Source organism: Anas acuta, chromosome 23, assembly GCF_963932015.1.
Source record: "Anas acuta chromosome 23, bAnaAcu1.1, whole genome shotgun sequence".
NCBI classification, from domain to species: Eukaryota; Metazoa; Chordata; class Aves; order Anseriformes; family Anatidae; genus Anas; species Anas acuta.
In genome coordinates, this window is record NC_089001.1 from 6342128 (window position 1) to 6355746 (window position 13619).

Genomic DNA, 13619 nt, shown 5'->3' on the forward strand with positions numbered 1-13619 from the left:
AAATAGCTGTTGAGAATTTGAAAAAGACATGCACTAAAGAAATAAGCTCACCTTTGACTATTCATTAATAGTCCTGTTATGCAGGGGACTGGGTTAGGAAAATACATCTCTATAGATGTACTTTTTACCAGTGTTCTTGTTCTTTGATCTGTATATGCAATTTGGATCTAAACAGATGGGATATGAATCTGGAGCCAGACCAAGGACTTTGGCTACTAAACACAAGTTTTGTGAATGTAATATCACTTTTCCACTTGTTGTCAGTTTATATTTCCCACTGCACAGTTTGGACAATTAAATCTGACTAGCCAGTTTGGCTTCTGCTTCTCATGAATTTGAATGGTGCTACCCTGGCTAGGATGCAAACAGCACAGAGGGCTCAGCTCAGCACTGGAACTATTTCCACTGAAGTAAGACATGGTATAATATACTGTTGATGAAATCCTGTTATGTTAGATCTTCTGCCTGCTCACAACCATTAGGAATGCTCCTTGTTTTTCCAGCAATATGTATTTTATTTTTTTTAGGACTACATCTACAATATATGAAATATCCTTATAAAATTATGGCTCGAAGAGTACAATAACAGTTATGGGTTTTGTCTGCATTTATTTTTTTTAAATACACAGTTAAACTTACCCCAAAAGTACTAAACAGCAACTCATACAGCAGGAGAGTCAGTCCCAACTAGAATCATAACATTAGCTTTCAGGACAGGTTAAGTTGCTCGATGAGGCTTCCATGCCAGCACTAAGGACAGTGTCACCTTCATATAGGCATCAGCTCCGCTTCTTCTTTTATTTAATCTCTTGTAATAAGATTTAGAATGAATTTTTGTGCTAGGAAAAGCAGCCCAGCCAGCAGCCCTAGAGGAAGAGAGCCTCTGCAAGTCTGCAAAGCTAATATGACATGGGCTACGTCAGGAAGAGCCTTTCTTCCCACATCCCATGCACGCGCTCATCCAGTGCATCTCATCTACAAACCCAGTAGCCTCTAAGAGGACAGGGGTCTCCCAGACATGCAGAAGGGTGGGCTCACAGCATGGTCATTTCTGCAGTGACAATTTTCCCACCTTGAGCTATAGCATTGCTTCATTTACGGGTAAGAAATTGCACTGTTTCATCCAATGTAAATAAAAACTCTTTCACATTTTGAACCGATTCCCGTTTTTTCCTGCCAGGATTGAAACTCTGCTAACAGGCACTGCCATCTGCTGGCATAGATATCCCTTCACCGATATCCCTACAAAAGGGGAAAAGGTCTTAAAAGGGCAGCTCCCGCTAACCTGTGGTTAGGTTGCAGAAAACCCTGTTTCCCCAACATCTCCACATGCATGTTAATGCATGGAACAGCTGGAACAGCTGGAACAGAGACCTCTCCCCTGACAAGAGGTGGGACGGCTGCACTGATCTGTGAATGCTGCCCGGTGCATACCCTAAGTGCATTTGTGTGCTGGGGAGGCCACCTGTCACAGGACGTGATGCACCAGGCACGTTGCAAAGCACAGCAAAGATCACAGAACAGCAGATGCTCAAGAGGTTTGTACTTCCACTGACATAAAAAAGGACTTTTGGGAGCTGTCTCTGGAGACATGGTGCCTTTTGCGTGGGCCCATGTAAGTGCACGCAACTTGACAAGTTTCGTTACTTGACTTTTGCTTCCTTATTCTTACACTCTAAATTACAGCACTGTTGTACCTATGATTTCAACCGACGTCTTCCAATTTGCACTGATTAAAGACCAGACACATCTGAGAACAGTTTTTCAGCTGGAAGCTACGCTTCATTGAGTCGGTGACATCAATGTGCCCTTGCTAATGTCGTTTAAAAGTTGTTAATGGCCTCACAAGTTTGAAATATATTAAAGAATTCTGGGTATCAGCTCACTGCAGAAGAGGAGGATTTAACACAAAATGGCAGTACAGTTTGGAATTATTCTCAGGCTAGAATGTAAACAAGGAAATGCAGAGGGAATGCTTCTGAATCAACAAGGCAAAGTTCTCTCCATGTTTGTGATGGGATTCATCTCAGCTAATGCCATTTAGGATACACAGGTCCAAGTCTAAATAGTCACGCTCTTTCTTTTCTAACCAATGCAGGGGATGGGTAGTACCAGGATGCATCTGAATTAGACCCCTAGTTTAGAATGGGATGAGCGCTCTAATTCCTGGAGTGCATGGACGCAAATTTCACTTCAGTGCAACATCTAGATTAATCTGGGGGTGCTCACAAGCTCTAACAGCTGTGCTCCACAGGACCTCTAGGGCTATTCAAGGGGATGAAATGATGGCAACTGGAATGCTCAATTCCTGGATTTGCAAACAGAACAGGATGTGGAAGAGCAAACTTTAATCTCATTTTGGTATAACAAAATAGCTCTCCAAGGACATTATGTATATAAAAAGCTTTCATAATGCAAACATCAGTTTGGATTTTTTCTGGTTCCTGTAGAATTCAGCAGGGCAGTCCAATTTTTTGAGCTTTCATGAACCAAATGAGGAGTAAGCTCCATTTCCTTGAGGTTTCACTGCACATAAATGAGCCATTCACACTGATGAGCACAGACTGGGCCATGACATTTATCACCCAAAGGGACAGTCTTCATTCTGAACACCAGTGACAGAATCTAAAGCTTGCTCTAAAATGAGTGGTGTCTGTTTATGGCTTTACATGCATTGAAAGAAGAGGGAGCAACAGGACCTCCAGGGAGCATTTTAATTTGCTGTGCAATTTGATCTCTGCAACGAGAGATGTCTCCTCCTGTTTGTCAACCATTAGCCTACTATCCCACTAGAAGAAAACAGTTGTAGGAGCCAGTGCTAGAAAACAGCTTCTAAGATCATCTCATCCACCTCCACTCTTCCCTGGTGTACTGAACAAGAGCAAGACTTGCAAGTAAGGCTTTGAGAATCCAGATCAAAATTAAGTGATGCTCACCCACTCTGTCTTGAGTTCCTTTTGTGTTTTGGGGCTTATTCAAACCCCAAGCTCAAAACGAAACTTGGGAAGTAGGAACAGAGGCAGACAAGGGGAAGGAAAAGTTTCTGCAATAAACCCAAACTCCCCCGCCTCTGCTAAGCATGTGTGGAGGAGTCTGCTTGCCATTTCCTTTGATATGATAATGAGGAGCTAATGCTAACCTGGGGAAAGAGACAGCTCTTCTTACAGTTACGTGGGGCTATTGCCTAGCACTGATCACATCCCAAATTGTTGCTATCTTTTAACTTCTGGATCACCCGCAAGTGTGTTAGGCCAATTCTTAGTGAACAGCCATTATAATTAACAGTAATTAAGCCCTTATTTTGCAGGCACAGCAGCAGAACCTAAGGCTGAGGAGCACCCAGAGACCAAACTTCCCATTGCAGCCGTGGGGCAAGGGAAGACCAGCGAGGGCACTGCTTGAGCTCATGAACTCGTGCCCTTGGGACACATCTATTCTGCGAATGAGCCACTGTGCCAGCCTGCAGGGCTGTTCACTGAGAGCTCAAACAAACGAAAAAATGCAGTAGCTGCAACACACTGCCAATAGTGCCAAATTTAGGAAAAAAACAAAAACAAAAACAAAAACAAACAAACAAACAAACAAAAAAAGCAGAATTTCCTTGCTAGGCTGTCAGAATTCAAAAAGATTTCTGACAAAAGCAAAAGTCTTGGTTCATTCAAATGGGAATCTCAATGCATTAACTTCCTTTCTCGAACTGTACAGCCTTTGCTTTGCAGAGAAGGATGGGCACGTACAGGATGTAACAAGCAAGGTACACTCAATTTCTCAATCTCAGCCAGTAACCAGCCCCTTCATTTACAAGGAATATCAACTCTAGCTTGTGCTTTTCCTGGCAATGATAAGAGACAGAGCCAGCAGCTCCTTCATTTAACCATAAGGAATATAACAGGGTATTTAGTTGATTCCAGGGAAGTCCACAAACATTTTTGCATGAAACTATAATAGACTAAATTGTGCTTTGGGGCACCACTGGGAGCACAAACAAGGCCCACCGTGCACCCTTGATGTCCACGGTTGTCACCTTCTGTGAAACAACCATGCACTGAACATTAGAGATCGGTGCAACAAAGTCATCACCAGCATATCTCATGGTCATGTTGCAGGAGGCAAAATCTAGGGTGCAAAAATAACATCCCAAAGAGAGATTTAAGGCATGGAATATCAGCATGTCTAGTTTATTTAGCTGGTGTGTTTTAATGCTATTTACAATCTACTCCGTAATTAAAAGCGACTCAGCATTTGTTACAGCAGGTCCCACACGGCATTGCTCTGAGTTCATTTTGGGATTCTTTTCATCTCTTTTCTGTCTGCAGAAACCGTGACCCCCACTGACTCTAGTGAGGTCTTTTTATTACTGTTTAATCTCATGTGTGTGCGCCTGGCACCAGAAAAAGCAAGAGCCTAGCAGCCCAGGGGACAAAAGGCCTCTATTTAGCCACAAAACAGGTTCTGTATGGACAGCATGTCCCCAGTGTTGCCCTTTCATCATTCTCCAAACATATTCAGGTGACTGGACAGAGCAGCTCTGGAGCCAGAAGTGGTCTGTTAGAGAGGCTAACCACCGTGATCTAAGGTAGACAGATAAGCTGGTAACACCCGGGCTATTAATTCCTGGCTTGTTTTGTTTTGTTTTGTTTTGTTTTGTTTTGTTTCAAGTACTGTCAGTCATGCTAGAGCTCAGAGACTTGTCCCTTAGGATCTGGCTGAGGTCACCCAGCATTTACATTTTCAGTCGTGGTTAACCTGGGCAAGACTTGAACTAGAAACATATAGGTAAAAATCTTCTAACTCCATTTTAAATTTACAATATGAATTTTACTGAGACACTAAACTGCTTCTTACAGTAGGATTTTTTGGAGAGAGAAAAGTAGTGAAAGGGTCCATAAAAGAAGCAAAGCATAAATTCCTGCTGTCACAATCAAGTAGCATAGCAGTTGCTGACCATACGCGAGTACCGCGGGCCGTCTGCACACTCTCTTCCCCTGAGAGGACTGCAAGTGCTCTGCCAGGGGATTTTATTGCTTGGTCAAATTCCAGCAGCTAAGCTGGGCTGTAGAGCAACTCTGCAAGTAAGTTTTATTCTTTTACATACAACAGATTGTCAAGCCAATTTCTGAGATGCATCTTAGTATGACAACTACTAGGGAGGCTTTAAAATCAAACCATTTGTTCAATCCTTCCCCAAAGCATCTACATCCAGGAAGCAATCTGCATGGACCTGTTAAATTCAAGAACTGTGTTTATTAGAAAATGCCAGTAGAATCAGGTAACTTCTGAGCTCTTGGATTTACACATAATTTGCTAACATTAGGAAGATTTTCAGCAGTTTTTCAGTCATTTTGGAGCTTAAGAGAAACAATTCTGGAACTTTTTTTTTTTTTTTCTTTTTTCCCCAGACCTTGCAGCAGCATTCAATATTTATAAGGAATTCCCTGCCTTGGTAGCACCAACTGACAGTTACGAAAAATAAGTACACTATAAAATGCATTAATATTTTAAATCTGCCAAAGACTGCTAGACAAAGATATTTCCAGCTTTTGCCTGACTGGTTGATATTTAGTTCAAGCAAATAACTGACAAAAGAAAACATATATGGGAGGAAAATGAGGGGGTGTATGGGAACTTGCAACAGCTACAGTAAAAAGTTTTTCTATATTTACACAATAAATCAGCAGCAGAATCAAGGAAAGAAAAAAAAATAAAAATCAAACCAGTCTTCTGGTTTCTACTCCAGCCACTTATTCAGGGAACCACACTGTCTGTTACGTGCTCAGATATTGCTGTAGGATTCTGTAGTACATGAATAAAACCCTTCCATCTTCCAAATAAAATTTTGAGATTGTGCTGAATCTAGGCTTTTCCACAAAAATACAAATAACTCATGTTTAATGATGCAAGGGAGAGAAAAGATAAATCTTGGTATCACTGCAATAAAGTGCCTTTTTTATGAACATTCCCGTGTGCTGACTGCCTGACAGTACTGGACATGATCCAGGTCTGTTTACAGTGCCAGCATGTCTGTGTCCCTGACTCCTGGCGCATCTGTACATTTTGTTCTTGGCATATTTGTATCTATGGAGCCAGCTGACCTTGAAACTCTCACCACAGGAAAAAAAAAATAAAAAAAAATAGCAGCAGACAGAAAGCCTACCACCCCACACATATTTCATTGTTATTATCAGAGTATTTTTCCTCTGTTTGGTTTGCACAGAGATGATACTCAATAACACTGAAAATGTTCTTACTGTCCCTAGAGAGGCCTGTTCAGAGTAAAACCAAAGGAAATTAAAGACCTATCAAGCAATCCCCTGATACAGGTTCATAAATATAAAACTGCAGGCAGTGACTGGCTAAGACACTAAGGACAAAATGTGCTAAAACACTTTGACTTGGGTCCCTCTGTTCTTGTCTCCCCCATGCTCCCTGTTCCACAAGAAGACAGGGAAAGATGTTCCCTACCACTCATTATCACTGCATATTCACATAAAACAGAGAGAGGATGATGCATTTGCTGTGGGACTAACTTGCCATAGTACACCGCTTCTGTGACAGAAAGGTTTTGCAGGCATCTCTAAAAATACACCTCTTCCAGAGTGCTCTGAGAGCCACTTCTTTCCCTCAGGCAGTGGTTCAGCGCCTGCTGGGACACACTTAGGGAGCATCCTTGTGCGCCTCGTCCTGATGGTGCTACAGCCCCTGGGGTCTGAAGGCTCAAGAAAACTGAGCCAGACGCTGTCCCCTTACACGGACTGCATGTCGGCTGCTGTGCCTGGAGCACAGACTGCACAATGACTTCTGGCGGATCCTTAATCTGGGGACCCTTCTTCCTTAAAGCATTTTCCCTTCTCCTGAAGAGTCACTCAATGAGTTTTGCTGCGACCTGCTTCCTGACTGTATGAAACCACCACACAGGTCAGTGTCAACCTTCCTGGCAAGTCCTGAGAAAGAGACTGGGATGCTGAGAAACAAACTGGGTCCTCCAGAGTCTTCAGAGCCAAATTGCTCTGGAAGCATGCTGACTACAGTTATGTTATCATACTCACTAGATTGCTCCCTTATTCACTGTAATTTGTGCAGCAACAGCTCGCTAAAGTTGTGGCAAATCTGTTGGATTTACCCTGAAGTTATTCAGTGAAGGTCTCCTTTCAGGTCAGATTTGCCTGGGGCTTATTGCTTTTCCACACAGTGTACCAACTCTAAATTTCAGATCTGACTAGTGCTAAAATTGTACAAGAAACGATGCTTCATCCAAATGGATGAAATTTACTTTATTTTTCTGTTAGTCATGAAATTCATCCACTGTTTGATACATCTGAGACCAAGATTAAGGAGATCAGCGGAATCTTAGGCCATTATAAAACTATTTCAGAGTGCAGAACAACCACAGAAATAGCTCAGATGACTCTACAAGTCATGCTGTGCTCTGTTGTAAGAGCAGACGTAAGGAATTATTGACTAGATTTCCCAGAATGTACCAGTGTAAATGAGGCATAACATCAGAATTGTAGACATGTCAAAAGAAGTATAAGGAAGTTTTCCCAGGAAAATATGATGCCATATGGACATGGTAAATCCTAAAGCTTTGTTCTGGTGAAGTTTCTTTCAGTTCCCCAGGCTTTGCAATATCATAACATTTTCTAGAAAGATGACTGGGTTATGTCATCTCAGCACTTAAATTGCCTTGGGCTGTGGTGTTTCCACACTAACGATACCATCAGAAGTTGCAGACTCAGTACTATCCCATTCACAGGAATTGATTCATTTGTGCTGACAGCTTGCATACACCTTGTCATATGATATAGTTATTGAAACTGAATTGCTAGAAGCGCTATGATCGCTTCAGGTGATTTATCAGGGACTTATTCAGCACTGAGCCAATGCCAAGAAAATTCCCTCATGTACCTAGACCAGATGTTCTCATCTGAACTATGTTAAATCTGAAACAAAACTAAAGCCAACAGACTTGTGGTGCTACTATAACCCTTATTTCAACTCAGAACTACTCTCCTTTCTGTGCCTCCACAGGCACATCCCAAATCAGCCAAAAAAGCACCGCTGTACAAAAGTTCAACCTCCAATTCCACCTGGTTGCTGTGCAAAAAGATTTTGGCATCTAAGAAAAGCTTGAACATTTTTTTTTTTTTTTCTTTTTTAACTGAAGACTCTGGCCCTAATCCAAAAATGGAAGATTGAAATTCGTGGTACTCATGACACATATATATATATTATTTTTTTCTTTCTTCCATTTTTAAAGAGATTTTCCAATCATCTACAGAGCCAGCAGTTAACTCAAGCAGTCCCTGCAGAGGCCAGTAGAGGGTGATGGACAACCACGTTGCTTTTACTACCCTGACCATTTCCCGGGGTAAAGGCACGCTCTCTGAGGTTTATCTGAGTGTGGGTGATGGAGACCTAGAGAAAATCTTGCTACAAGGGATGAAGGTGCCTGCCTGGGCATAAATCAAGCTCCTCTTCAGAAAGCACCTCATAGCTCTGTGGAGCTAGACATGGCACACACTCGCTGCAAAAGGGAAACTTCAGCACAGAGAGATTTCGATCTATGACCACACTGTGAGACAAATGGCATATGACTGTCTCCAGTTACCTAACCAGGTCCTGCACAAAGGTAGAGGCTCTAATGCCAGCTGCCTCTTGAAGCAGCTGGGTATCACCTCCAGCAACTTGTCCAAAACCTAACTAGGCACAGTCCAAGCAGAGCTGTGCTGTGTGTCACTGCCCCTCATAGACCATGTTTGTTCCAGCCTGCGTCTTAAGCCTTGCATACACGAAGACACATCGCTGACCATTTTCATCACTCATGAAAAACCAGCAGGCCACAGCTGATGCTTCAGCCTCTATTACCAAACGTGGTTACAGCTCTCTGCTATCCAGCCTGTTCTTACAGCTCTCCCGAGTGACTCGTTTTGATGGGTTCACTCATTAGTAAAACAGTCATTCTTTACATGGCTATTTCTAAAGTCCTGACCTTCAGAAGCAAGGCCCAGGGTTTTGAATAATCACCCAGAAAACGTACTTCTGAAAAGACAGTGTGGAGGAGAAGTACCTGCAGTTCTTTGCGTGGAAAAAATAGGATGTTCCATATTTTTTTTTCCTTTTGATAATAGTAACCACACAGAACTTTTATGGGTACGATGCAAGTCTATCAGCCCTTTCTGCTACTCTTAGAAACCAAGACAAAGTTACCACCCAGTTCTGTTATTACTAGTCATTAAACAGTCTGAGGTAGGTCTTCCAGAAGGAGAGCAGGTGCTACAGGGGCTATAATTCCCACTAGCACTGCCCGCATGGCATTAAGTACTCCTCAGCCATGCTTGCAGCTGCTCAGATGTACAAACTTGCATCCTGAATCCAGCTCTCCTTGTAGAGGCATTGCCCAGATCTCACAAGGCCAGGTTCCATAGGACAGTGAGCCAAACTCAAACAATAATCAGTAATAACCTTTTTCCCAATGGAAGAACAAAAAGTATAATACATGTAAAGAGAATGTGCTGATTTCTTCACTACCCTGTCCTATGTCTGTGTTGCCTCTGGGACCACATTCTTACTCTTGGGAAATAACTAAACAAGAAATTACTCCACACAACTTGTTTGCATCCTTACTCTGCCTGACACTGTGGCTCCATCCAACCTATTTTTTGCAAAGGGAATTCAACAGAGTCCTAATTCTTTCAAGTGATATGCTCTCAGCTTTCTTCATGACTCCCATGAGAGATCAGTACCTGACTTGAGTATGTCAGAATATCAAACCAGGCTTTCTACCTTGTTTTGCCTTTCTCTGCCTTGGATGACATCAGTGAAAAATAGGATGATGACTACTTCCTTTACTTCTCTCTCCCTTCCCTGCATTCCAAAAAAGAGGGTAAATTTCATTTATTAATGCTGATAGAGTCTGCTGAGACTTGTAGATAAAAGACTCAGTTTGCAGCAGAATATAATGTTCTATCTTGCAGGAAGCTTATGCTTTACTATTTATTTTCAAAGCACCTACTGACATTGCTAGGCAACTGGGACATTGTCCAAAATAAAAACAGCTATAATAAGGAACGAAACGAACAAATTCTGAGTCTAACAGTCTATACAATGCAGCTGAGGTCTGTCAGGAAAATAGACAATGGATGGAATTAATTCCTAAAGTTGGAAGAAAGTGAAGGTCAAAATGATCAGTTGTGGGTTGCCCAAAGAGTAAAGTTATAGATACATTCTCAGAGGGACACAACCATGATCCAGAAGGTCCTGCCACAGAGGACACCAGGTCTTTTTACCATGGTAAAATTTGGGAACTGCTGAGCAGCAGCAAGATCAACTTACTGGATTTTCAAGAGATTTTATACTGTGGCAGTACAAGGAATGGTCACTGTTGCATAAAGAATAACGCAGTGTTATGTCTACACAGAACTCTTCATTTCTTCATTTGCAAAGTACAGTGGGTAGAAAAACTGAGGCACAGACCACAGCCTTACCTACAGTTTATGCTCTGTTCCCCAGAACCCTGTTCTCCATATCTAAAGTTCATATTCTGTTCTCTAGAAAATGAATTTTGCTGGTGATATTTAACACAGCCAAGAAAGGCAACTTGCAAGCAAGGATAATATACCTTAATCTGCTTATTCCTGTTCATGTACTTGCTTTCAGGCAGATGTCCATGTAGGTATGCCTGGCTGTGCACTGTGCCACCCCACTTCTTATCAAGCTATCACGTTTGCTCAGGCAAGCAGGGTCTGACATGTTTCAGACAAAGCCTTTGGCTAGCTGTGCTCACAGCAGACCTGGACCTGACAGCCTCAGGGGCTCTCAAAGGTTGATGTAGGGACAACCCCTCGAGACCAGCATTTTAGAAACATCTCATGCCCTTCAGAACTTAGACTTCCATGAATACGTTTTTGTAGCTTACAGAAGCATATCTGTTTGGAAAAACGAGAGAAAAAACACATAGAGTATGAAACAAAGTGTGCTCCGATTTCAAGGCTTCATAGCATTTGATCAACCTTAGTTCAAAAAAACTTGCTAGAGCACAGTGTGTACCTGAGACATCTGTGCTTGTTCTACAAAATTAATAAGCATTGTCACTGAATTACAACTATTTACTAATTTTAATACTATCATAAATAACAGGCATGAGAGCTCTAATGTCTAATGCAGAAGCCTGATACTAGCAGGCAACCCGAAACGAAAATGTAGAAACAAAACTTCAACCGGTGTTAACTGGTGACACCAGCTGTTCAGCAACATGAGATGTACACTTTCCTACATAGCATTTTAGCCTTTTGTTTTCCTGGCATCTTGAAAAAAGATTTCAGACAACCCTGAGTCAGATCTCGAAGTCACTGTTCAGAGCCCCCACTAGATTGCTAGCAATGTGCACTCATATTTTCATCTCAAACTGTCTTGTTTAAGAGTGCAGAAGAGAAGGGGCAAGCTGACAAGGACACAGCTGCCAGTATAAGAATATGGTGCTCCCTATCAATAAAAGTCTGTTTTTCTCCTCTGTATGCTTAGTTTAACTTTTTAAATGAAGGATTCAGTGACTAGAAGGTAGAAGCAACACGTAACTGCTAACATCTGTCACTATTCTGCATGGCTATTACAAACCCTTACCCAGTTGAGGCCGAGGTGCTGATCCAGCTGCACTGCTGGGTGCTGAGCTGTCCTGGCAGGCTCTCCAGCAGCTGAACAGCTTCTGCCGAACACCCAGCTTAGCATGAGCAGGAAGGAAAGAAGTGCCTTTGTTGCAGTCCACCCATGGCCTACATTTTCAGGGGAAGTAAGGACCTCTCTGGCACTAACCTCTGCCAAGAAGCTGAATTACAAGTAAATGCAGGTAATGAGCTTTAGTACTTCCAGCGAGAAGTTGGCATAATTTCCTCTATGAACTGTGTTGCATAAAAACTGCTTTCCCCATGCAACCTTATCAGCAGAGGTGTTCTACCTTGCAGGCTTGACAGGGGTCTGGGGGGGATTTTAGGCCGCATTGTTCCACAAAATCTTTCTTGCAGCTATGTTCTTCTAGCATAACAGCTTAAAGAGAGTGCTAAATTCTTTTCAGAAAGCACAGAGAATTTGTGACAAGTCACAGAAAAATTAAGTATGTGAGCGTGTCTCTAACATGCACAAAACAATTCAGTGGGCAGCCAAGTCTCTCTCTCAGCCTATGAATTCATGACTATTTTTTTTTTTTCCCCTCTCCCAAGCTGCCCTGCACTGCTCTGTAAAGAACAGGGCAGGTAACACCTTCCCACAAATTAGGCCTCTGTTGCTGTGCGACTCTAATGACTTGAAGGAGTTAAATCACACAGGTCTCTGCCTTTCTGGATTTCCATGTGCACTGGCACAGCCAGCACTGCAGCTAGCTTTGTTCTTGAAGTTAAAGAGCCTATGCATTTATATTCTGTCGTTACAGTTAGCAAAGCAGGCCAAGGGCTTCAGCTACCCGCTGTCTAAGAATAAGGAAGGCTGAAGTGATTATGAACCTTTTCCTTTCATTAGTAGCAATGCCAGAAGCAGCTGGAAGGGACGATGGGTACAATCATTTTCAGCCGTTATACCGTTCTTCCATTTCGGACACTCGCCCTCCTAGAGATTTACACTTTCTTCAAGCTTATCTGTGTGTTGGCATGCATGGCTATTTATTTAAGGAAGGGTGTCAGTGACACACACCCTGCTAAGAGAAACAAAAAGCCAGTTCTCATATTTCTCTCAGTGTATGATGGTGCTGGTTCACATAAAAGAAAGTTTTAGGAATGAATCACAACGGTACATACATCAGAATGAATATTCAGTCTCCTGTTATTTCTATATGTGCTGCTACACTACTATCTAAAATATGTTCAGCATTTTACAGATAGAAAATGAGATGTAATTGGAAGGACGGAATCATCTCTCCAGGGACCCAGAATGAAACTGTAATGGATTTCAAATCCCTCCCCATGGTAAGCACAAAGTAAACCAGTACTGGGAGGCTGCCAGCCTAGTTACACTGAGGTTAATGAATAAACAACTGCCTGCAGTACTGACTTCCCTGCCACACTTAAAATATGCATCTTTGATTACATCTTAGGGAGACTGCTTCTGCCATAAATAATCATTTCTGAAGATAAAGGCGTTAAATCTGTGTGTTTTTCATTGACAAAACACATAGAGATTATCAACATTTATATAGAAAAACTGCTACTAGGTGAGCAGACTTTTCGCAGAATACTTGATTTTAATAGAAAATTTTGACTTACTGTGAAAAACAGAATGCTAGAAAACAAACAAAAAATGACTTGCAAATATAGCAGGGGACATTCTGAGAACATTAGCTCAGTCACACCTTGTATCCTATTTATTCTTTATAGGACAGTCTCCCTGAGAATACATTTTGGATAAAACAATAAAGCAAGCTCAGAAAAGGGGAGATGGTTATGAATGAGGAGAGTTCTTGGCTACTGGCATACCAAGGTCACTTCTGAAAATGGGATTTAATTCCTTGGTTATGGACGCATCTTTGGAAGTGCTATCCTAGGAAAATAAATCAGCTGAACACACATAATATCCTAAATTTTCAAGAGTGTCTTGGATAAGTTTGAAGGTCCAGCATGAGAAACAATACAGAGGAA